The 24075-nt window shown below is 38.9% G+C and overlaps 1 protein-coding gene and 1 long non-coding RNA gene across 2 annotated transcripts in view; one reads left to right on the forward strand and one right to left on the reverse strand.

Annotated features, from left to right (window-relative positions):
• Window positions 1-13252: 13252 nt before the first annotated feature.
• LOC133621795 (uncharacterized) lies at window positions 13253-14798 on the reverse strand. The gene is made up of 2 exons (XR_009817695.1): window positions 14492-14798; window positions 13253-14226 (listed from the first exon to the last, which is right to left on the reverse strand). It is a non-coding gene; the product is annotated as an uncharacterized lncRNA (long non-coding RNA).
• Window positions 14799-16695: 1897 nt separating this feature from the next.
• LOC133621797 (protein ELFN1-like) overlaps window positions 16696-24075 on the forward strand; it is a 234990-nt gene continuing 227610 nt past the window's right edge. The window contains exon 1 of the mRNA XM_061984158.2: window positions 16696-16778. The gene's annotated coding sequence lies outside the window, so the exon portion shown is untranslated. The remainder of the gene's footprint in view (window positions 16779-24075) is intronic.

A 24075-nucleotide genomic window follows, 5' to 3' on the forward strand; every position in this document is an offset into this window, starting at 1 on the left:
ACATACAGTATTTTATATATATACATACACATACACATACATATATATATATATATATATATATATATATATATATATATATATATATATATATATATATATATATATATATATATATATATATATATATATATATATATATATATATATATATATATATATATATATATATATATATATATGTATATATATATATATATATATATATATTTATATATATATAAATACATACATTTATATATATATATATATGTATGTATGTATGTATATGTATAAATACATATATACATACATGTACATATATATATATTACATAAAAAATTATGTATGAATGTATGTATGTATTTATATATATATAAATACATATATGCATACATGTATATATACATATATATATATATATATATAAATATATAAATATATATATATATATGTATATATTTATATACATATATATATATATATTTATATATATATATTTTTATATATATATATATATATATATATATATATATATATATATATATATATATATATATATATATATATATACAGTGTTTCCCACAGGACAGGCATCTATTTGTGGTGGTGTGGTCGGGGGGTGGGGGGTGGCGGCGGCAGCGGCGATGACCAAGAAGAACGTGGAGTTGGAATATAATTACAACACTTTATGTACATATTTATATACAGATTTGAACAATTAGTGATTCACTGAAATATATTTATTAATTGTGGTTCTTACAAAAAATATATCTTATAAAATATAAAAGCTAAAATGTCTCTTAAAGCTCTGCCCCTTTAATTAGTGAATACTAAATAATTTAACTTTAGCCTACTACTACAACCATATTATTTACCAGCAACATGAAGTGAAACAGAGGCAGAGGTGTCCTGCCACAGTCAGTCAACCTCCTCCTCCTCCTCCTGCTGCTGCTGAACAGGTCGCACCTGTGGTCCGGACTGTAGGCCTACCTCCTCTCCAAGTCGAGCCCTTTTCGGCCGTTGAAAATATTTTTCTATACTCATCTGTGTGAAGGAGTGAACATCCAACATTAGAATTTATTACTAACGAGCAGAACCGCTCTATGTACAGTGCCGTCTAACCTTAAGCGGCAGCAGCTCAACACATGCAGGGTTCAACGTTAAGGTTTTTTTCTACTTGCCCGACTTCTCAAATCTACTTGCCCCAATATTTGTACTTGTCCTGCCTAGGTTTTTTTCTGGCTGTGTAGTGCTCATGGCTTATATCTTACTAAAATCCTTCCTGTTGACTATTTACAACACTACACAGTATTTATTATTATTATTATTGTCTATAATTACATTTAAATGGCATTGCATACATGTACAATTAAATGCTATTTCACATTATTTGACCAGTAGCAGTTACACTCATCTGAACAGGTCAGCCACCTGTTTAAAGCCCGATCACAGTTGAAATCTTGAAATGAAGGGCCTTTAATGGCCAAAACATTAACCTGGACAACATTTTAACAGCTGGTTGGCTCAGATTTTATTATTTTCATTGCATTCACATGCTGCAGTGGACAGTGGACAATTTAGCTTCAGTCCATGTGTGTTTATCAGGGGCGCCGCTAGGGATTTTGGGCCCCATGAAAATAATCTTTACAGGGCCCCCAACACAGCGGCAACATTTTTTCATGCTATTTTACATACAATTATGCATTTTAATGGTATTTTTGACTATCATTACCATATTTGTAAAAGAAGAACAGCATCACAGTTGACATGTACAGCAGGGGAAGAACTGAGCACTCTGAATACAATGGAATTCATTTTGAGTCATTTATTTGCTGCACCACTAATTCTTAAATTGGAAATAAACTCTTATTGAATAAGAACAGCTTGATACATGTTTGACTGGATTGATTATTTAACTAATATAGCAGTAAAATGTAAAAAATCCAGAGTTTTCTTGAGCTAGCTTATTACCACAGACAGGGACAAAGTTAATATGCATAACTTTCCACCACAACTAACAAACCCACCTTTTTTTTTGGAAATATTGGGTGACATATTGTCGACCCTTCAACTCCTTCTCCTCTCTTATTTTCTTTTCCTTTCTTTTTTGGCTGCCTGATTTTTGAGGCATACTGCTGTCTCCTCTGCTTTGCCGCTGTCTGTGACAAATCGCCGGTGCGCTACCTGCAGCTGATCCAGTCGATCCATCCATTTTCTACCGCTTATTCCCTTTTGGGGTCGCGGGGGGCGCTGGAGCCTATCTCAGCTACAATCGGGCGGAAGGCGGGGTACACCCTGGACAAGTCGCCACCTCATCGCAGGGCCAACGCAGATAGACAGACAACATTCACACTCACATCCACACACTAGGGCCAATTTAGTGTTGCCAATCAACTTATCCCCAGGTGCATGTCTTTGGAGGTGGGAGGAAGCCGGAGTACCCGGAGGGAACCCACGCAGTCACGGGGAGGACATGCAAACTCCACACAGAAAGATCCCAAGCCCGGGATTGAACCCAAGACTACTCAGGACCTTCGTATTGTGAGGCAGATCGGACTGAACCATTTTACGTAAATAGAGGGGGGGGGGGGGGGGGGGGGGGAGGGCCCTGCAGGGGTTGATGCTTCCAAAACAAATAAAGGTATTGTTACCAGGACATGGAAAATAAAACACATGTGATTATGTGTCAGTTAATAACTTAGTGTCATTATTTTTCTGTATTATAATTTCATCATCATTAGGGCCCCCCTCCATCATTGGCCCCTAGAATCCGTCTCCTTGACCCCCCCTTTTCGGCGCCCCTGCTGCCACCGTCAGTAAAACGCTCGGTGAAATTGCGGATTAACGTTAAATATATGACGAGCCGCGAGCGATGCAGCTATAACCTATATACTTATAACCTATATTACCCTCCTATTTTGATCCCGTCCGTCCGTCCGTCCTTCTTCTTCTTCTTCTTCTTCTTCTTCTGGCCCACCAGGTGAATTAAGTGCTATTGGCGGAGTTACAATGCTACCGCCACCTACTGCACCGGAGTTGTAACTACAAGCAACATTCACAGACAGTCCCATTGCTTTTATGAGCGGTCGAGCGAGTCAAAAGCCGAAAAATCCATTTGTGGCGGACGTAATTCTTTCGTGGCGGGCCGCCACAAATAAATGAATGTGTGGGAAACACTGATATATATATATATATATATATATATATATTACATAAAAAAGTCTGAAAACAAATTGTAATAAGGCCAGCACTCTAATTAAAAGTCCAATTTAGCCAGGGACGGGCCTGTATTTAATCCGCAAAGATAGGCGCTGCTAACATACATTAGCATGTGAGCTAGCTAAAATTTTAATCAATATTAAGCAACTGTGGCTAACATTGTTACTTACATCGAGCGTCAACTTCTGTACTGTCCAAAACATTTTTATTTTTTTTAATTGTGAAAAATATTAGAATTTCCATTAACGTTTGTATCTTATTCGGACTATTTTGGCAGTTAGCAGCCTGCTAGCTTTCTAGCCCACGAAAGTTAGCCGAATAAAACAAAAATTAACCACAATTGAATAAATTAACATATCATTTTGGTATGAGGGGTAGGAAATGACAAAAAAGATACAAAGTAGCAACAGATGTTTTTATTTTTGCAGAAATAAATTCCCATATGCTAAGATGAATGCTAGCATTGCTAGCACAATTGAACTGTGGGCCGTTCCTAATAAAGTGGAGTTGTCTCATATGGTATATAAAACAATCAACCGGTGAAAATATTCCTCTTTTGAATTGGTTTTGAGTAGAGATGTCCAATAATATTGGACTGCCGATATTATCGGCCGATAAATGCTTTAAAATGTAATATCGGAAATTATCGGTATGGGTATCGGTAAAATTTATGACTTTTTAAAAGGCCGCTGTACGGAGTGGTACACGGACGTAGGGAGAAGTACAGAGCGCCAATAAACCTTAAAGGCACTGCCTTTGCGTGGCGGCCCAATAACATAATATCTTCGGCTTTTCACTCACACAAGGGAATGCAAAGTATACTTGGTCAACAGCCATACAGGTCACACTGAGGGTGGCCGTATAAACAACTTTAACACTGTTACAAATATGCGCCACACTGCACACTTGCCAACCCTCCCGGACTTTCCGGGAGACTCCCGAAATTCAGCGCCTCTCCCGAAAACCTCCCGGAAGAAGTTTTCTCCCGAAAATCTCCTGGAATTCAGCCGGAGCTGGAGGCCATGCCCCCTACAGTGAATGATGAGTCCAGCGATTAGTTGCAAATCTTGCTTTATTGATTGCTTGCACACAGCCAATCCAACACAAAACCAACTAGTCCCTCCCCGCACTCACGCTACCGCTCCCTCTCTTCTCTCGCCCACACACTCACTGACGTCACTCACCTCACATGCTGTCACCTATTAAAGGGCCACACACACACATACTCTACTTTCATAACCAGTGTTGGGTTAGTTACTGAAAAACAGTAACTAGTTATAGTTACTAGTTACTTCATTTCAAAAGTAACTCAGTTACTAACTCAGTTACTTACACCAAAAAGTAATGCGTTACTGTGAAAAGTAACTATTTAGTTACTTATTTTTTTTCTTCTTTTTTTTTTTAAAGCTCCAATTAATGCCCTTTTAGCCTTCATTTCAGTACTGTTATTGCACTGGAGAATAATACAATCTGTTGATCAACTTGACATACATTTGTATCACTGAACTCTGCTAAGCAATGTGGTCTACATACAACACACAAAGACAAAGATATGTTACAAAGGCCAATTTGTTTCTGGCCAGAACAAATTGACAAAACTATTTTAAATAGCTGCAAAATAACATACATAAGTAACAAACAGCATAATAACAGCATAGCTGTAAAGCAAGAAAGGCACACACTACATACACAAAGCCTAACCAGGCATTTTTTCCTCAAGAAATTCTGACACAAAATCATGTCTGAAGCCCAGAACACTCTACACATTTCCCCAGTTTTAGTTTAGAGATAAGGAACGATTGGCCTGGCCCACTAGGATCCCTCTTTATGTTTGTGAACTTTATAGTCTATACATTTAGAGTGATGCGTTTACAGCCACACAAAAAGTCGGACAACTCCAACACCACACATAAAGTGTAATTCCAGGTCGTTACTCTATGATTTACCAATCAAATGTGTGCCTATTCTAGTGTCATTTATTAGGAATCTTAATTTATAAATATTAATCATTAAATGCTGTTAATATATTAAATACATACTAATAAAAATATATTTTTTACAAACAGGAAGTTGCAGGAGTGTACACATGATCCCCTGCTTACATCTCATTGTGCAACATGTGAATGTTTTAATGGGAACTAAATGCAATGTCTGAAAGGGGTACAAACTATTTCCAAAGCAGGACCTCCACCCAGACAAACAATACAAGTACACAGTTCATGAAAAACAATATTTGTTGTTATTGTCATTGTAAGTGGGCCTAAACACTTATATTAGAAATGGAAATGACTGCTGTCATTTGATTATAATAATAAGAGAATGTTGTCTGTCTATCTGTGTTGGCCCTGCAATGGGTGGGGACTTGTCCAGGGTGTACCCAGCCTTCCGCCCGAATGCAGCTGAGATAGGCTCCAGCGACCCCGAAAGGGACAAGCGGTAGAAAATGGATGGATGGATGGAGATTGAACTTGATATTTAGTCATGTTTGGGACAGGTGTGCTGCTGGTGTAGCCACAGTGTGCACGTGTGATGTTGCTCACATGGGCTCCACTCAATGCTCAGGGAGTTTTTGCGTTTGCTCACACACATGAACAGATAGAGGGAACATTGATTGACAGAGTGTGTGTACCTTCAGTGCTGAAAGATGAGCAGAGGCAGAGTTAATCCTGAAGTGGTGGTGGAGGTAAAGTGTCATCAGAGTCTCTATCTCTCCTTACTAGCTTCGTCGAAGCATGTTGCTATGTAGCTTGTTTCAGCAGATTTGAATTGCTGTTTTGGGCAGTAGATGGCATCTTTGATCCAAAGCACAATTTACATTTAACTAAATTGTTATTTTCTTTGTGCTCGACAAAAGAAAAGTAGTGAAAATATCTCCATGTTAGCAAACTCGACTTCTGGCTCCGCCATGATCAGACACGCCCCCCCTCCCCCCCCTCCCCCCCCTCTCCTCCCTCCCCACACTCACACCCACACTCACACACAGAGCGCGTGTCTCTCTCTCTTCTCCGGCTTGTGACACAAGAAGAATCAGAACGATGACACAGCAGCGCTCCAATAAAACACACTTTATACTACATAAAAAGTAACGTAAAATAATGCAGTAACGCATCATGTAGTAACGGTAACTGAGTTACTGAATATAAAAAAATAACGCGTTAGATTACTAGTTACCACCGAAACTAACGCGTTACAGTAACGCGTTACTTTGTAACGCGTTAGTCCCAACACTGTTCATAACACACAGTACAGTTAGTAGAACAACTGTGTTTTCATTACTGTGTATTTGATAGGTGCCATTGCCCCGGAATTGTATTGCATTGTACTTTCAAGTACAACAATGAGTAGATGAGTGTTATGTGTGTGTATATGTGTAAATAAATGAACACTGAAATTCAAGTATTCACCAACTCGAGTATTTCATATACATATATATATATATATATATATATATATATATATATATATATATATATATATATATATATATATATATATATATATATATATGAAATACTTGAGTTGGTGAATTCTAGCTGTAAATATACTCTTCCCCTCTTAACCACGCCCCCAACCACGCCCCCCGCCCCAGCTACGCCCCGCCCCACCCCCGACCACGCCCCCCACCCCCCACCTCCCGAAATCGAAGGTCTCAAGGTTGGCAAGTATGGCCACACTGTGAACCCACACCAAACAAGAAAGACAAACACATTTCGGGAGAATATCCGCACCGTAACACAACGTAAACACAACAGAACAAATACCCAGAACCCCTTGCAGCACTAACTCTTCCAAGACGCTACAATATACACCCCCCTCTATCCCCTACACCCCCACTCCCCCGCCCACCTCAACCTCCTCATGCTCTCTCAGGGAGAGCGTGTCCCATATTCCAAGCTGCTGTTTTGAGGCATGTTAAAAAAAATAATGCACTTTGTGACTTCAATAATAAATATGGCAGTGCCATGTTGGCATTTTTCCCCATAACTTGAGTTGATTTATTTTGGAAAACCTTGTTACATTGTTTAATGCATCCAGCGGGGCATCACAACAAAATTAGGCATAATATTGTGTTAATTCCACGACTGTATATATCGGTATCCGTTGATATCGGAATCGGTAATTAAGAGTTGGACAATATCGGAATATCGACAAAAAGGCATTATCGGACATCTCTAGTTTTGAGCATAATGTATGATATGTATGCCGTGTTAAACCACATCTAATGGGAGCAGTTCCCATGCAGCTGGCGTCATTAACATATGAACCCCCTCCACGGGACAAGCAAGATTGATGCTCCCTCTTTTACGATGCGCCGCTAAGCTGACATACGCTCCCCTTGTGCGCCCGTCATGTGAGGTCCGCATGCCGCATATCATGAGATAAACGTCCATGGCACGATAAATGGAGCACTTTAGAGGAAGGGGAGGCGGTGGTCTCTGGGGAGGGCAGTGAGCGGAAGAAGGACACGGTCCCATCTGGGGCGCGCGGCGTCTCGCTGTGGGATCGGTGATGCCAACAAAGCGCAGACCCCCCCACCCCCACGCTTGAATTTCGAAAACGGTGCTTGTGACTCTCCTGTCACTTTTCACACTTTTATTCCTCTCCATGGTACACACATGTGCTGCCATGATGCTGTAGTCGTTATTGCAGGCCTCCCCTCCCCCGCTCCCCTCAGGCCCGGGCCTATTAATGGTTGCAGCGACGAGCTAGTCCTTTAAAAAAGCTCTCATTTAAGGACAGCTGATCATGTTGTGATTCATTAATTGGTGTTTGCAAAACGAAGGTTGAAGTCCACCAACCGTCGCATGCTTCCCAGCAGGCACAAGACATTGAAACAACGTTGAGAACTTGTTGAGTTAGGTCCTGACGTTGAGCAACTCAAACATTACGTTGGAACAACATGCTTTTCTCACCTTGATTTGACCATTGAATTTTGGTCATTTTTTAAACCAATATTCTACAACACAAATACAACGTTGAAGCAACATGCTTTTTAACGACGTTTATTCAATGTCAGGTTCTGACGTTTTTTTTGTCATTTTTCAACCAAAATTCTACATCACAAATACGACGTTAAAACAACATGCTTTTTAACGATGTTTATTCAATGTCAGGCTGTGATGTTGAATTGATCGTTGAATTTTGGTCATTTTTCAACCAATATTCTATGACACAAATACAACGTTGAAGCAACATGCTTTTTAACAACGTTTATTCAACGTCAGGTTCTGACGTTTTTTTGGTCATTTTTCAACCAAAATTCTACAACACAAATACAACGTTGAAACAACATGTTTTTTAACGACGTTTATTCAATGTCAGGCTGTGACGTTGAATTGATCGTTGAATTTTGGTCATTTTTCAACCAATATTCTATGACACAAATACAACGTTGAAGCAACATGCTTTTTAACAACGTTTATTCAATGTCAGGTTCTGAGGTTTTTTTGGTCATTTTTCAACCAAAATTCTACAACACAAATACAACGTTGAAACAACAAACTTTTTAACGTTTATTCAATGTCAGGTTGTGACGTTGATTTGACCATTGAATTTTGGTCATTTTTCAACCAATATTCTACAACACAAATACAATGTTGAAGCAACATGCTCTTTAACGATGTTTATTCAATGTTAGGTTGTGATGTTGATTTGACCAGTGAATTTTTATCATTTTTCAACCAATATTCTACAACACAAATACAACAATGAAGCAACATGCTTTTTAACAACGTTTATTCAATGTCAGGTTGTGACGTTGATTTGACCATTGAATTTAATAATTTTTCAACCAATATTCTGCAACACAAATACAACGTTGAAGCAATATGCTTTTTAACGACGTTTATTCAATGTCAGGTTCTGACAATTTCTTTAGTAATTTTTCAACCAAAATTCTACAACACAAATACAACGTTAAAACAACGTCCTTTTTAAGGATGTTTATTCAATGTCAGGTTGCAACGTTGATTTGACCATTGAATTTTGGTCATTTTTTAACCAATATTCTACAACACAAATACAACATTGAAACAACATGCTTTTTAACAACGTTTATTCAATGTCATGTTCTGACAATTTTTGGGTAATTTTTCAACCAAAATTCTACAACACAAATACAATGTTGAAACATCATGCTTTTTAACAACGTTTATTTAATGTCAGGTTTTGACCTTGATTTGATCATTGAATTTTGGTCATTTTTCAATCAATATTCTACGACACAAATACAACGTTGAAACAACATGCTTTTTAACGTTTATTCAACGTCAGGTTCTGTCGTTTTTTTGGTTATTTTTTCAACCAAAATTCTACAACACAAATACAACGTTAAAACAACATGCTTTTTAACTCTGTTTATTCAATGTCAGGTTGTGACGATGATTTGACCATTGAATTTTTATCATTTTTCAACCGATATTCTACAACACAAATACAACGTTGAAACAACATGCTTTTTAATATTTATTCAATGTCAAGTTGTGACGTTTATTTGACCATTGACTTTTGGTAATTTCCCAACCAACAACGTGGATCCAACGTTAGACATCAACGTTGTCTCAATTTACAAATACAACTATTTTGCAACGTTGTTTCATAGTCCGTTTTAAAGGACATGTACGTATAATCAACGTTGTATCAATGTCTTGTGCCTGCTGGGTTCCCATGCATCCCGCACCCATTTCCTTCTGCCACTCTTTGTACAAGCGTCACCTAGGTTACAATAAAGGGCCTCCAGCTGCCTCTGAAAGCCCTTTAAGAGGTCCAGTTAAAGCCTCCCTGGCCGCTACTTGTAAAAAAAGGCTAAAAAAGCACTCAGAGAGCACTGAGCTCCGCCAGAAGAACGAGCGACAAGTTTTAGAAGCTGAGTGCTAAGCAGAACCATCCATCCATCCATCCATTTTCTACCGCTTGTCCCTCTCCAGCTCTAATGAAACACAAAGCAACATGGAAAAGTATTGGTAAGAGCTGAACAAGAAATACAAACTATGAACATAGCGAAACAATCCCTTACTGAACAATGTCTACTCTCACTGCTGACTGATGGGATGTTTATATCTTTCAGCACAAGTTTTGTGTTCCCTGTTTCGCTGCTAAATGAACCATATTTTTTAAAAAGTAGGCATGAACAAACTTTTTGTGTTTTTCTCTTGATGTCTTTTGGTCTAAATTGAATGTGAAAGTTGATCAACTTCTCAGTTCATGGCCACAATCTTCTGCTATACAGGTGTGATAGATGATTTATAATCTACATTTTTTTCACCAACTCACGGCGAAGCAGCAGCTCAATATGTCAATATAGCTGCATGAGCTAGTTACTTCTCCGTGTTCACGGCGCCGCTAAAAGTAGTTCCTTGGTGTAGGCGCTTAGGTTTTTGGATGTTTTTTTTTTTTAGAGGACTTTCATGGGATCATTAGATTACTCTCATTGGCTAAAAGTTAAAGTTAAAGTTAAAATACCAATGATTGTCACACACACACTAGGTGTGGCGAGATTATTCTCTGCATTTGACCCATCACCCTTGATCACCCCCTGGGAGGTGAGGGGAGCAGTGGGCAGCAGCGGTGGCCGCGCCCGGGAATCATTTTGGTGATTTAACCCCCAATTCCAACCCTTGATGCTGAGTGCCAAGCAGGGAGGTAATGGGTCCCATTTTTATAGTCTTTGGTGTGACTCGGCCGGGATTTGAACTCACAACCTACCGATCTCAGGGCGGACACTCTAACCACTAGGCCGCTGAGTAGGCTACATTGTTAGCTGTCAAGCACACGGGTGTCCAAACTTTTTCACTTGGGGGCCGCATTGAGCTAAAAAAAATTCAGCTGGGGGTCGAAAGCCGACTGCATGTAAAATAACTGTATATAAATATATGTGTGTATGTATATATATATGTGTGTGTGTGTGTATATATATATATATATATATATATATATATATATATATATATATATATATATATATATATATATATATATATATATATATATATATATATATATACATACATGGCATACACACACACGGAAGTCGAATCTCGTAACGTAAGCGAAAGGTAACGTTGAAAAAATTGTCCGGATCAGCCACAAAATGTATTGACTGGTTCGTTATCCAATACATAGTTTTCACGCCCGACTGATTTCCCATGATGCTCCGCGCGATCCGCCATTTTGAAAGGCAAGCGCACCGGTACAACATCAGCAAATTCATATATACGAACCCGTTCACAAACGTATGCATAATGGCCGAGAAACCAGCAAAAAAGAAGTATAAAGAAGGCTTGGACAACCAGACGTTGGAAAGATACAACCAGAAGACACAATGCATAGGCGTTGACCCGTACGAAGTGCCGAAACAAAGTTTCACGTATGACCACAAATGCCTCCCGGCCATAACGTACATAGACATTTTGAACTACCTCGTCAATTACACCAGTGCCTATACAATGGAGGAATTGAGGGCATTCAAGTCTCTGGAGGCGTACAACCAGTTTATTAACGGATGGGTCAGCGACGTTAAAAGCATGACTGCAAACGAGAAAGTGCTTGTAGTGGGCAGGGTATGAAGTGAATTTTCTATGTGATGGAAAACTTAAATATAATCACAGGTATTTTTACCAGGTCCAGACACAATTACTGGTGACTGAGAAAGAGTTTTGTGACTTTGTTGTGTGGACAGAAAAAGATTGTTCTGTGGAAAGAATCCAACCAAATCAAGACACCATGGATGAAATCACTACAAAATCAAAAGAATACTTTGTTAAAGTAGTGTTACCAGAAATTACAGGAAGACTGATCTCAAGAGAGAAAGCTGCATCGAAAAATGACGTCAACAAACAGCCATCATCGACCCCCCTAACAAATGCGACTAACATTGATATGGGTAGTTCGAAGGCTGTTGAGGTCATTTGTTTGTGCCAAAAGCCATATGATGAGGATGATGATGATGTGATAGGCTGTGACAATGAAAACTGTAAATATGTCTGGCTTCACTTCAGTTGTGTGAACATTAAAAAAGTGCCCAAGGGGTCTTATTATTGCCCAGAATGTAAGCCGAATCAGAGAAAAAGAAAAAGAAAGAATTGAGACTTCAAATATGCACTATGAGTGTTTACATGATTATGATTTGTGACTGTTTGGCTTGACTATTTTGGGAAAGATTTCATTTTTCAAGAAAGGTTTTAAAGTCTGCTTATATGAATACCCATGTACTGGTAATGTTTCAGTTGCACCTCTGGTAAATTTACATGTATAGTTGTGAAATTCACATGTATAGCAGCTTTAAGATATATAGTTACATTTAAGTGATTTTAGTGTTATTGATTTGTATTTACATTGTGACTGATCATGTAGAATAAATGCTTGAATTTAATGTTTGACTTTTGTTTGTTATTGGAAGTTCATACATGTTGGATCATATATTGTGTTGAGCAGGAGTGAACGAATACATGTATTGTGTGGAACTGTCCGTCAGACGAAATGATAAGAGACCATCCTGAAAATCCGAAATTGATCTCCAGTTGAAATAAGAACCACACACACTTCAGTCTAGATATATGATTTTATATACATTGTGTCCATCACATGCATACAAACGAATGGATCAAGATAAAACCCTTTATAAAACTCAAATAAACACTAATAATTTACATTTGTTTGATACATTTTGAAAATTAAACATAACATGGCAATACACAAGATAATAATGAACATAGCAAACAAGTATGCTGTATACATGCATGAACAGTTCCTGCATCCTGATGATCAGCACTTAATAAATTGATATGATCAGGACACCTGTAACTTTGTCAATTACACACTGGTTAACCTTGAAATCAATTAAAAGGCACCACAGATTCGCACATATTTGTCAATGCACAAGCAACTGTCGCAATTTTGTCAACTGTTGGAACACCCTCATCACACATTAGAAAGTCTATGGGTAGTTTGTCCTGTAACATTGTGTACTTGTTGCGTACAAGGCCGATAACTCTTTCTACGTGTATTCTCACATGGGCAATTTGTCTTGTTGTCTCAACATCAATAGGTGATAATTGTGACTTTCCTCTAGTGAAACTTGGTATGTTGACTTGTGCACAACACATGCCAACACTATCGGCAATATCAAAACCCCTGTCCGCCAACACAAGATCTCCAGGTAAAAGCTTTGTCAGAAGTCCACAGTTTTCAGTTATATATTTATCACTTGCTCTTCCACCCCAAGCTTTTGAGAGGAAAGAAATTGATCCTTGTGGTGTTATACCAATCAGAAATTTGACAGTGTTGTTATGTTTGTAGGAGGACCAGGTCTGTGCTCTTGCCATTAGATTCTTTGGCCGTTGAATGAAAACCTCAAAACAATCTATAATAACAGCAGTCTTTTGACCAAAATGTTTTTGGAATTCCACAGGCATGGTTTTTCTGAGTTCTTCCCTCTCTGGCCAGTAGAGCATATGTTTCAGTCTCACATACAACACATGTATCACTGTTAAAAAAGTTATTGAAACAGTTGATGGTGAAGTTTTGAACCTGTATGCTAAATCTTGAATGGGTAAGTTCAGCTTTACTCGCATTAGAGTCATTACCAATCTTGTGAATTGTCCAAGTTCCGCATTGCTCCTAGTTTTGGGAATAAAATCCTTCACAAAATGAAATAGCGCCATTAGAGTGGTAAAACCTGGGAGTCCAGTATAATATTTAACTTTGTCATTCTGACCTACGAAACCATCTTCACTATACATGTTGTCCTTCACTTGATCTCTTAGAGCCATGTTTTCAGTCAGTAGCCTTTGAATTTCACTGTCCACCTGACTGTTTCTCAATGGGTCCACACATACATCTGTTGTCTCACTTGAAGTCTCCAGTGCGCCCTTCAGTGCAAACTCACACACCGGCCTTGGTTCAACATCGGGAAGGTCTCTGTCCTCTACATCAACCGATGGTCCTGGTTCATGAAAGAGATCTATCAAGGCCTTGGCTGCAGTTATCTTCTCTTTGCTTTTCTGCCTTTCCATAACTCTGTTGTATCTTAAAATTTGAAACAAAAATCCATCTCAATAATTGAGGTTGATAATAGAGTAAATAGAATCAACAATAAAACACTACCTCAACATCCATGCACTTATAGATCATGATGTTATAACACTACACATGTTGATGTTCATGTATATGTATATGTACAAGGTCAATATACTTATTAAAGGTCGGAGGCATACATAGGGGAGTCTACATAACAGGACATATGCATACATTTATAAGTATTGGTGTTTGATAAAAAAGAAGAAAGTTTTACCTATTAACTGAGTAGGTTGATTGTTGTTTCTTTTTCTCCGACTTCTTTGGTGTCAATTTGGCTGAAAGCTTCAGGGTTGGTGCCCAGTCTGGGTTAGCCCTGTCGTACAAAGCTGCTGGATTGCCTGGGGGTAAAAAAAACAACAACATTTATTTCATTGCAACACTTATGTAATTACCAAACAAAAGTGCATCTCTAATGTATCTAACTTATGACAAGGTTGATACCTAAATATTTTATCCATTGAGATCTACAACTCATTTCGTGTACAAGCAACCTGGGCTGAGATGGGCGCTATATATCCTGAGGGGGGGGGGGGGGGGGGGGGCTTTCGCTTTCGTGGTCCATCCCATAAAGGGCTTCGAGAATAGCAAATTGACAAAAAAATAAACAATACATCGTTCTAAAATGTTTAATAAACAGATTGAGACGTAATCCTACCTGTTACAAAGTGATGAGAACATATTTTGGAATGTTGAGATGGCTCCTCTTTCCTGTTGATGCTTGCCAACCACAAGCGTCGTCTCTCCTCGCTGATTTTCCTTGTCTGTTCTCCTTCGTTGTGTCTAATTTTAGGAATACTGAAAAATCCTCGCTGCACTGATCCATCCCGTCGATTTGTACATCCATTCACCCAACAGGAAATAACCATTATGCGCCTTTCACCAGTGTTTGCTCGAAGCTATTGTCAATAATCGTGAAGCGTGTCAACTAGGCCAGGTGTGTTTTGTTTGCCTCCCAAGATGGCGGATGACCCGGGATAACCCGGATGTGTGACGTCACGTAAACACCATGTATTCCTGACTTTTCCTGAAAGTTCCCCCCAAAAATCCCTATACTCGGGTGAGAACAAGATGTCTCCTTTGCCAAGCATCCAATAGACTTCCTGTCAGGAGTACGCTTGTTTACCCGCCACGTGCTTGAGCCCGAGTGACATAAATCAAAACAAACGCCCGCCGGAATCCACAGCGAAAGTATCGGACGCCTGTCGCCGCACAGCTCGGCTCCTTTGGACGCCGGCAGGGAAATGAAATCACGGCGCCTGTGATTATGAGCACAGGTAATGACTTTTTGGAGACAACTCGATTGTGGCCCTCATGTCATCGTTCCCCGAGTAACAAATGGGATTACGCAATAATTCAAAAAGCTCTGAGCTCATCCGGAGAGAACGCGTTCTCTCATTTACCGCATGTCGCTTTCTCCTCGGGCTCGGCGAGCTCCCGTCGGATGATTCCATCACGCACGCCACTCATCCCGACCTCTGCTGGGAATGTTTTCCACCCCCCCATCCCCTTTCTCGCAACTGGCGACAGATGTGAAAGCTGTCACAGCAGTTTTTTTTTTGGTGTTTTTTTTTTTTTTTTTTTTGGTGCGCGCTGATCAAACCATGGAATCGGCCATGTTGACGTGCATAATCACGCACGCTTCATGCAAATGAGGCTTGATGTTTTGAAAACCGTAAAAGCGGAATGCAGATCGCTCTATAGCTCGCCGGCATCAAACATGTGTTTGTACTCTGTGTCTCTTCACTGGGATGACATTTTTTCAACATGGCCGCCGGTGTAACCATTTTTTATTGAGTTGAACTTTGAAGGCTCTTAGACAGAAACCAGCTCACATTTGTAAATACCGTGACAGGATTTTTTTCCTCCTGCTGACTGTTTACACTGCAAGTAAAATGTGATTTATATCAGACTCCAGTGCACAAACCCCAATGTGAGAAGTAAAACATTTACAAATATTTTTATTCATGTATTAATTTCACCAACAATGGTTTTGTTTCTCTTTATATTTATTTGAGACTTTATTGAACATTTGTGGTTTTATTTTTGTACTTCCTATATTAGCGAGCTTTATTTTGAAGTGCAAAAGATGTTACGTCGCTTCCGCGTCTCTTCAGCCTGATTGCTTTCCACCTGACTGAGGTAGGTACGTGTGTTGGAGCAATGGACGATGAAAAGTTACTTTTCGGAAGTTAAAATAACCACTTAACGCAAATAATTTTGACGTAATGATCATAAGAAAAGTTTATTGTCTTATTTCATTTAGTGTAGTGTAGTTTTGGGGACATTTTGGGCGAGGGAAAAGCAAGCTAACTATCAAGCTAGCCCTCATGAGGGTGTGTGTGTGTGCGCGCGCATGCGCGTTACCGTGCCAAGCCATCCTGCTATAAGTACTGAAAGTGTATTGTTTCCATATAGGCAGGGACAAGCGGTAGGAAATGGATGGATGTTTGGCAGTGAAGGAACTCGCACAAATCTCCTTTTGTGATTTAAACACGATGCAGGTATGTGTTTTTTTTTTTTTATTCACCTCTTTTTTTTAAATTTATTTTAGTTAGAGATGTCCGATAATGGCCTTTTTGCCGATATCCGATATTCCGATATTGTCCAACTCTTAATTACCGATTCCGATATCAACCTATACCGATATACAGTATACAGTCGTGGAATTAACACATTATTATGCCTAATTTTGTTGTGATGCCCCGTTGGGTGCATTAAACCAGGGGTGCTCATTACGTCGATCGCGAGCTACCGGTCGATCTCGGAGGGTGTGTCAGTCGATCACCAGCCAGGCATTAAAAAAATAGTCCTAAAAATGAGCGATCATAAATCTTCACTATGACGTCACTTTCGTCACTTGATTGACATTCACGGCACCCGAGGGTCTTCTGAGATGACGCTGGCTGCTGCCAGCTCATTAAAATTACCGACTGGAAGGCGAGAAACACTTTATTTCAACAGACTCTGGCGCCGTACCTGTCGTCAAAACTCCAAAGACCGACTGCACAGTTGCACAGTTGCGCTACCAAAATAAGAGTATCAGAAAGCTGGCGTGCACAAGCTAGCAAGCTACGGAGTTTGCCGACAATGTATTTCTTGTAAAGTGCATACAAAGGAGTACGGAAGCTGGACAAATAAGATGCCAAAAACCAACCACTTTCATGTGGTATTGGACAGAAAGGAGGACTTTTTTTCTCCTCCATTCGAAAATGCGGACGTTATCATCACCACTGTCTGATTCCTATCAATGCAAGTCATCAGAATCAGGTAATACACCAACTTATATTCTTGTCTTCATGAAAGAAAGGAATCTATGTGTGTTAAAAATGCTTGTATTATCTTTAAACACCTTTAACTTATTAACAATATTAACTATATGTGTTAAACATGCTTGTATTATCTTTAAACACCTTTAAGTTGTTAACAATATTAACTATATGTATTAAACATGCTTGTATTATCATTAAACACCTTTAATTTTTTAACAATGTTTACTATATGTGTTAAACATGCTTGCATTATCATTAAACACCTTTAACTTATTAACAATATTAACTATATGTGTTAAACATGCTTGTATTATCATTAAACACCTTTAACTTATTAACAATATTAACTATGTGTTAAACATGCTTGTATTATCATTAAACACCTTTAGCTTATTAACAATATTAACTATATGTGTTAAACATGCTTGTATTATCATTAAACACCTTTAACTTGTTAACAATATTAACTATATGTATTAAACATGCTTGTATTATCATTAAACACCTTTAATTTTTTAACAATATTAACTATATGTGTTAAACATGCTTGCATTATCATTAAACACCTTTAACTTGTTAACAAAAACATATATTTCATAAATAAGTAAATGTAAATTATAGATAGGAATGAGGTAGATCCCCACGACTTGATCAATTGAAAAGTAGCTCGCCTGCAGAAAAAGTGTGAGCACCCCTGCATTAAACAATGTAACAAGGTTTTCCAAAATAAACCAACTAAAGTTATGGAAAAAAAATGCCAACATGGCACTGCCATATTTATTATTGAAGTCACAAAGTGCATTATTTTTTTTAACATGCCTCAAAACAGCAACTTGGAATTTGGAACATGCTCTCTCTGAGAGAGCATGAGGAGGTTGAGGTGGGGGGGTTGTATATTGTAGCGTCCTGGAAGAGTTAGTGCTGCAAGGGGTTCTGGGTATATGTTCTGTTGTGTTTATGTTGTATTACGGTGCGGTTGTTCTCCCGAAATGTGTTTGTCATTCTTGTTTGGTGTGGGTTCACAGTGTGGCGCATATTTGTAACAGTGTTAAAGTTGTTTATACGGCCACCCTCAGTGTGACCTGTATGGCTGTTGACCAAGTATGCATTTCATTCACTTGTGTGCGTGAAAAGTCGTAGATATTTTGTGACTGGGCCGGCACGCAAAGGCACTGCCTTTAAGGTTTATTGGCGCTCTGTACTTCTCCCTACGTCCGTGTACACAGCGGCGTTTTAAAAAGTCATAAATGTTACTTTTTGAAACCGATACCGATAATTTTGAAACAGATACCGATAATTTCCGATATTACATTTTAAAGCAAAAATCTGTCAAAATGTTTTTTGTACGACTTCGGTAAGCTATGAAGCCGCACCGCTTGATGGATTGTCGGCACATTAAACATACGAGTGTTATTATGGTTTGTGTATAAGGACCGCAAAATGGCACCTATTGACAGACATATTATCTGGCGTTTTGTTTCGCGATATTATGCAAAACCAACTTTTCTTACCTTCTAGTACCTGCTGATATGCAATTGGGATCTGCATGAGTCCTGAAAATGTGTGCGCTTCCGCAATTGCAGTCCGTGCTGACGCCACAGCTTTTTCTCTACCTTCTTATGTGGCATTCATCTTCCGCTGTTGCCATTCCTAATACAAAATAGTGTAAAGTTCTTACTTATATCTGTGGGTTTACATAATTCACTCAAGGAACTTAAGTTATTAGAGGGTTCCGGTCGGACGTTTTTTTCACGGGACACATTTCCGCCGTTGATGTTGCACTATTGAGCCACGGATGAGGAAATGCTGCTACGTTATTGATTTAAGCCTGAATGTCATTAAAACAGTTAGCGCCATCTTTTGACATGTCTTCCACTCCCGTCCTTGCACGCTACACCGCTACAACAAAGATGACGGGGAGAAGACGCTGTCGAAGGTGAGCCACGTAAATAAGACCGCCCACGGTGAAGAGACGGTCAGAAATCTACTTGAAAATGGTCTGTAAAACATAATCTATGCAACATTTTGACCAAAGAACCACCATTACATGTTATGAAATGTTTTAAATTTCGAAAAAAAATCATAATATAACCCTTTCAATGCGCCTTTTGGATGAAAAAAAACCTGAATAGACCCGCTCATAGGCATTGCGCCTTTTAATCCGGTGCGCCCTATGAGCCGAAATATACGGTACTTTGTGGTAACTGAAGTGAATTATATTTATATAGCGCTTTTCTCTAGTGACTCAAAGCGCTTTACATAGTGAAACCCAATATCTAAGTTACATTTAAACCAGTGTGGGTGGCACTGGGAGCAGGTGGGTAAAGCATACTTGCCAACTTTGAGACCTCCGATTTCGGGAGGTGGGGGGTGGGGGGGGGCGTTGTTGGGGGCGTGGTTAAGAGGGGAGGAGTATATTGACAGCTAGAATTCACCAAGTCAAGCATTCCATACACACACATATATATATATATATATATATATATATATGTATATATATATATATATATATATATATACACATCCTGAAAATGTGCAAACAAAACTGTGTTTAGATAATTGATACTTCAAACTTGCATAAATAAATCTTAAGGAATATAACATAACTTGGCTTCTGAGAGCTTCAAAATGTAATGAATAAAATGCTAAAGTTGTTGATAAACAAGCAATTATTTTAATAATTAGATAAGGTCATTTTAAATGAATTATTATGATCATTTAAAATTAATTATTTCAAACATGTTTATTTAAATGTATAATTTTATGGCTGGATGTAATAAGGAGTCAGAAAAAATACAAATAAAAATACAATTAATTTTGATGTTTTTAGCAAAATATAGTAAAAATGTATTTAGTTTCTTTTTTTTTTTTAATTAACAAAAATATTTATTTGTAGGTAAGATAAACATAATAATACAATTTATCTCTAGTCTGGATGATTTAGTTCTTGTCACCCTGTTGTCCTCCCGTCATGAAAAAAGGCTGTCCTCACTCAGGTCTGCATGGAGCTGGAGGGGGCGTGGCCTCCAGCTCCGGCTGAAAACCGGGAGATTTTCGGGAGAATATTTGTCCCGGGAGGTTTTCGGGAGAGGCGCTGAATTTCGGGAGTCTCCCGGAAAATTCGGGAGGGTTGGCAAGTATGGGGTAAAGTGTCTTGCCCAAGGACACAACGGCAGTGACTAGGATGGCGGAAGCGGGGATCGAACCTGGAACCCTCAAGTTGCTGGCACGGCCGCTCTACCAACCGAGCTATACCGCCCCCACTGGCCTGAGTCACTTATGTTACCCAGATTGCTTGTTGAACACGTGCCGTCTCGCGAGCCAAATTGAAGACGCCGGTGGGCTGCAGTTGACCCGCAGGTCCTAGTTTGGATACCCCTGGTCTATAGAATGTGTCGCGGGCCAATAAAAAACACCCAATGGGCCTCAAATGACCCCCGGGCTGCACATTGGACACCCCTGATCTGCACAAGATGTACACTGACTACTCTAAGTTTACTTTATATGGTGTTCTCCCTTGACAGCATATACCAGAAGATGAAATATGAGGCGGCGCTGTTTCTGAAAGGAACACAATACAATACAAAGATGTTTTTCTTAAAAAGCCGGCAATGAATTTCCTTTCTTTTTTAACGCTCACAGTGACCCTTTTGCAATTTCCTTTTGAGTTATTTCAGAGATGTTACCCAATACTGCAGAAAGCCTCACATGAACCTCCTTTTCAAAACAATTTGCCAGCTTCCGTCGTCCCGCAACGACGAGTTAGCTGGAACTTTCTGCCACATTCAAGCGAGGAAATGCTGTTGTTGTTATTGCGGTGCAGCGTTGTAAATCAAATAATGGAAGTAGGTAAACACTATAGCCTCTATATATATTTTTTATTTTTTATTTTTATGGTGCATTTGTTTTTACAGTCTACCTTGTATAAACTCACCTTCCATAACAAAAAACATAACATGAGGCAACCTTCACCCCCTGGTACTTCCTCTCAAATACAATCATGACCTTTAACCTTTGAACCCTTCCTTTTTAAAATCCTGCCTGCTTAACAAGAGGCCACACACACACACACACACACACACACACACACACACACACACACACACACACACACACACACACACACACACACACACACTTACAGGTTATCATTTGGAATGGGGACCAAGTTTTTGATCATGACTTGTGGGGACCACCCTTTCTACAGGTTGTGGAGGCATAAAAAAATGGTGTAAAATGGCCACTGCCCAGTTAGCTCATACACGTCTTTAAATCTCTGGATCGATGAAGTAATGTGCTGATCATTCTTACTGGGGACCCTGGGGAAAAAGAGTTAATATGGTTCATGGGGACCACATTTAAACAATTTAGCATAATTCACACAAATTTGTATGTGACTAATAAGGACCATTTAAAAAAATAATAAAAAAATAAAAAAAAGTTCAAATTAAATATGACATGATCCTCAGAATACAGCACTACAGCTGTCCTCTTAAAGGAAGTTTCACCACTTGAATGTTAAAGCAAGTCCTGCATCTTCTGTGACATTACTGAAAACTGCTATTTAGCAGTAATGAAGTTATCTGCAACACCAACTACCATATATAGAAGGATATAGAATGGATCAGACTATCATTTAAAACGGTTTCCCTTTAGGGGACCTGTTTTTTTGTCCCCATACCGTCAGAGGTCCCCTAAAGGTGACTGTGTAAACAGAGCGATGTCCCCATTAAGTAAGCATTGCCAGAACACACACACACACACACACACACACACACACACACACACACACACACACACACACACACACACACACCCCCACAAATTCCACACTCTTGTATTCGTTACCTCCTTGAGACCTCCGAAAAATGCCTACCTTTGTAGGACCACCCTTTTTAGATATATAAAGATTTGTATTTACAACAATAATAATATATACATACTATGCAAATATAAAAAAAGGTAAGCTTTTAGTTAATTTTTTAATTTTTTGTTTGTAATTGGTTTTTAATATTCATTATTTACTTCAAGTTATTACAACATGTCTCTATATCAGTGGTTCTTAACCTGGGTTCGATCGAACCCTAGGGGTTCGGTGAGTCGGGCTCAGGGGTTCGGCGGAGGTCAAGACACACCCGACTCATCGTGTAAATAAAAACTTCTCCCTATCGGCGTATTACGGATACGGCAACAGCAGAAGTCAGACTGATTTGCAGGTGTGTAATTTATTGTGAGTTTATGCACTGTGTTGGTTTTGTTCTTTGAACAAGGTGATGTTCATGCACGGTTCATTTTATGCACAAGTAATAAAACATGGTAACACTTTAGTATGGAGAACATATTCACCATTAATTAGTTGCTTATTAACAAGCAAATTAGTAACATACTGGCTCTTAACTAGTCATTATTAAGTACTTATTAATGCCTTATTTGGCATGGCCTCATTATAACCCTAACCCTAACCAAATAACTCTAAATTAAGTCTTTGTTACTTAGAATATGTTCTCCTAGTGTCCAAAAAACTCTAAATTAAGTCTTTGTTACTTAGAATATGTTCCCCATACTAAAGTGTTACCAAAAACATATAACTTTGTCTTGAATTTGAAAAAAACCCAACATTTTATTTGTCATTATAGAAGGGTTTGGTGAATGCGCATATGAAACTGGTGGGGTTCGGTACCTCCAACAAGGTTAAGAACCACTGCTCTATTTATTTTTTTATATTAGTTTTGGCTAAAGGGGACGCTTTTAAATCTCTTACACACACTTGTTATTACATATGTGGGCCAGAGGGGGAGCACTTCAAATTATTACACACACTTGTTGTTTCATATGTTGACCAGAGAGGGAGCACTTTTAAAACACAGTCAATTTGCAAAGTCTTTCCTCTTTGGCACCACCCTAATTTTGATAGGTTTCCCCACCAGGGTTGCAGATGAGACATTCTCTATTAGATGCAATGGTTTTCCGTATTGGGACCATGATTTATGTCATAACTTGTTCACCGTTACTTTTCCTTGTTGATGTCTCAAGAAGGGTATAAATACAAGAACACACATTCACACACACAAACAGCCATGTGTGCTAGGAGTCAACAACAAATGTATACCCCACACATTGCACCTTTTGCTAATATGTGTCTGTGCTAATATGTATCTGTGCATGATATTGATCAGTCAATGCTTCTGTCGCTAACAGTGCGTCATCCACGACAAACAATGGCAAACCATCGATTGTCCCCCCCGGCCCCTCCCGTGCAGTTGTGTCCTAAAATTACACAAAGCAATACTCCTTAAGCCGCTTACAACTAAACAATTAGCAAACACGACAGAATATGATGAATCAGCAAAAAAAAAAAAAAAAAAAAGGCGCCCATTGGCAAAATGCGACTAATGAAGTGAGCAAACAAACATCACAGCGTTGCGCTGTAAAGGAAATTGTGTCGTCCATAAAAGATGCTTCCCTGTGTCGCCGCGGGGCTATAAAGAGGGCGGCGTGCGTTGGCGGACGCGCTCATTCAAAACCGAAG

Source organism: Nerophis lumbriciformis, linkage group LG25, assembly GCF_033978685.3.
Source record: "Nerophis lumbriciformis linkage group LG25, RoL_Nlum_v2.1, whole genome shotgun sequence".
NCBI lineage: Eukaryota > Metazoa > Chordata > Actinopteri > Syngnathiformes > Syngnathidae > Nerophis > Nerophis lumbriciformis.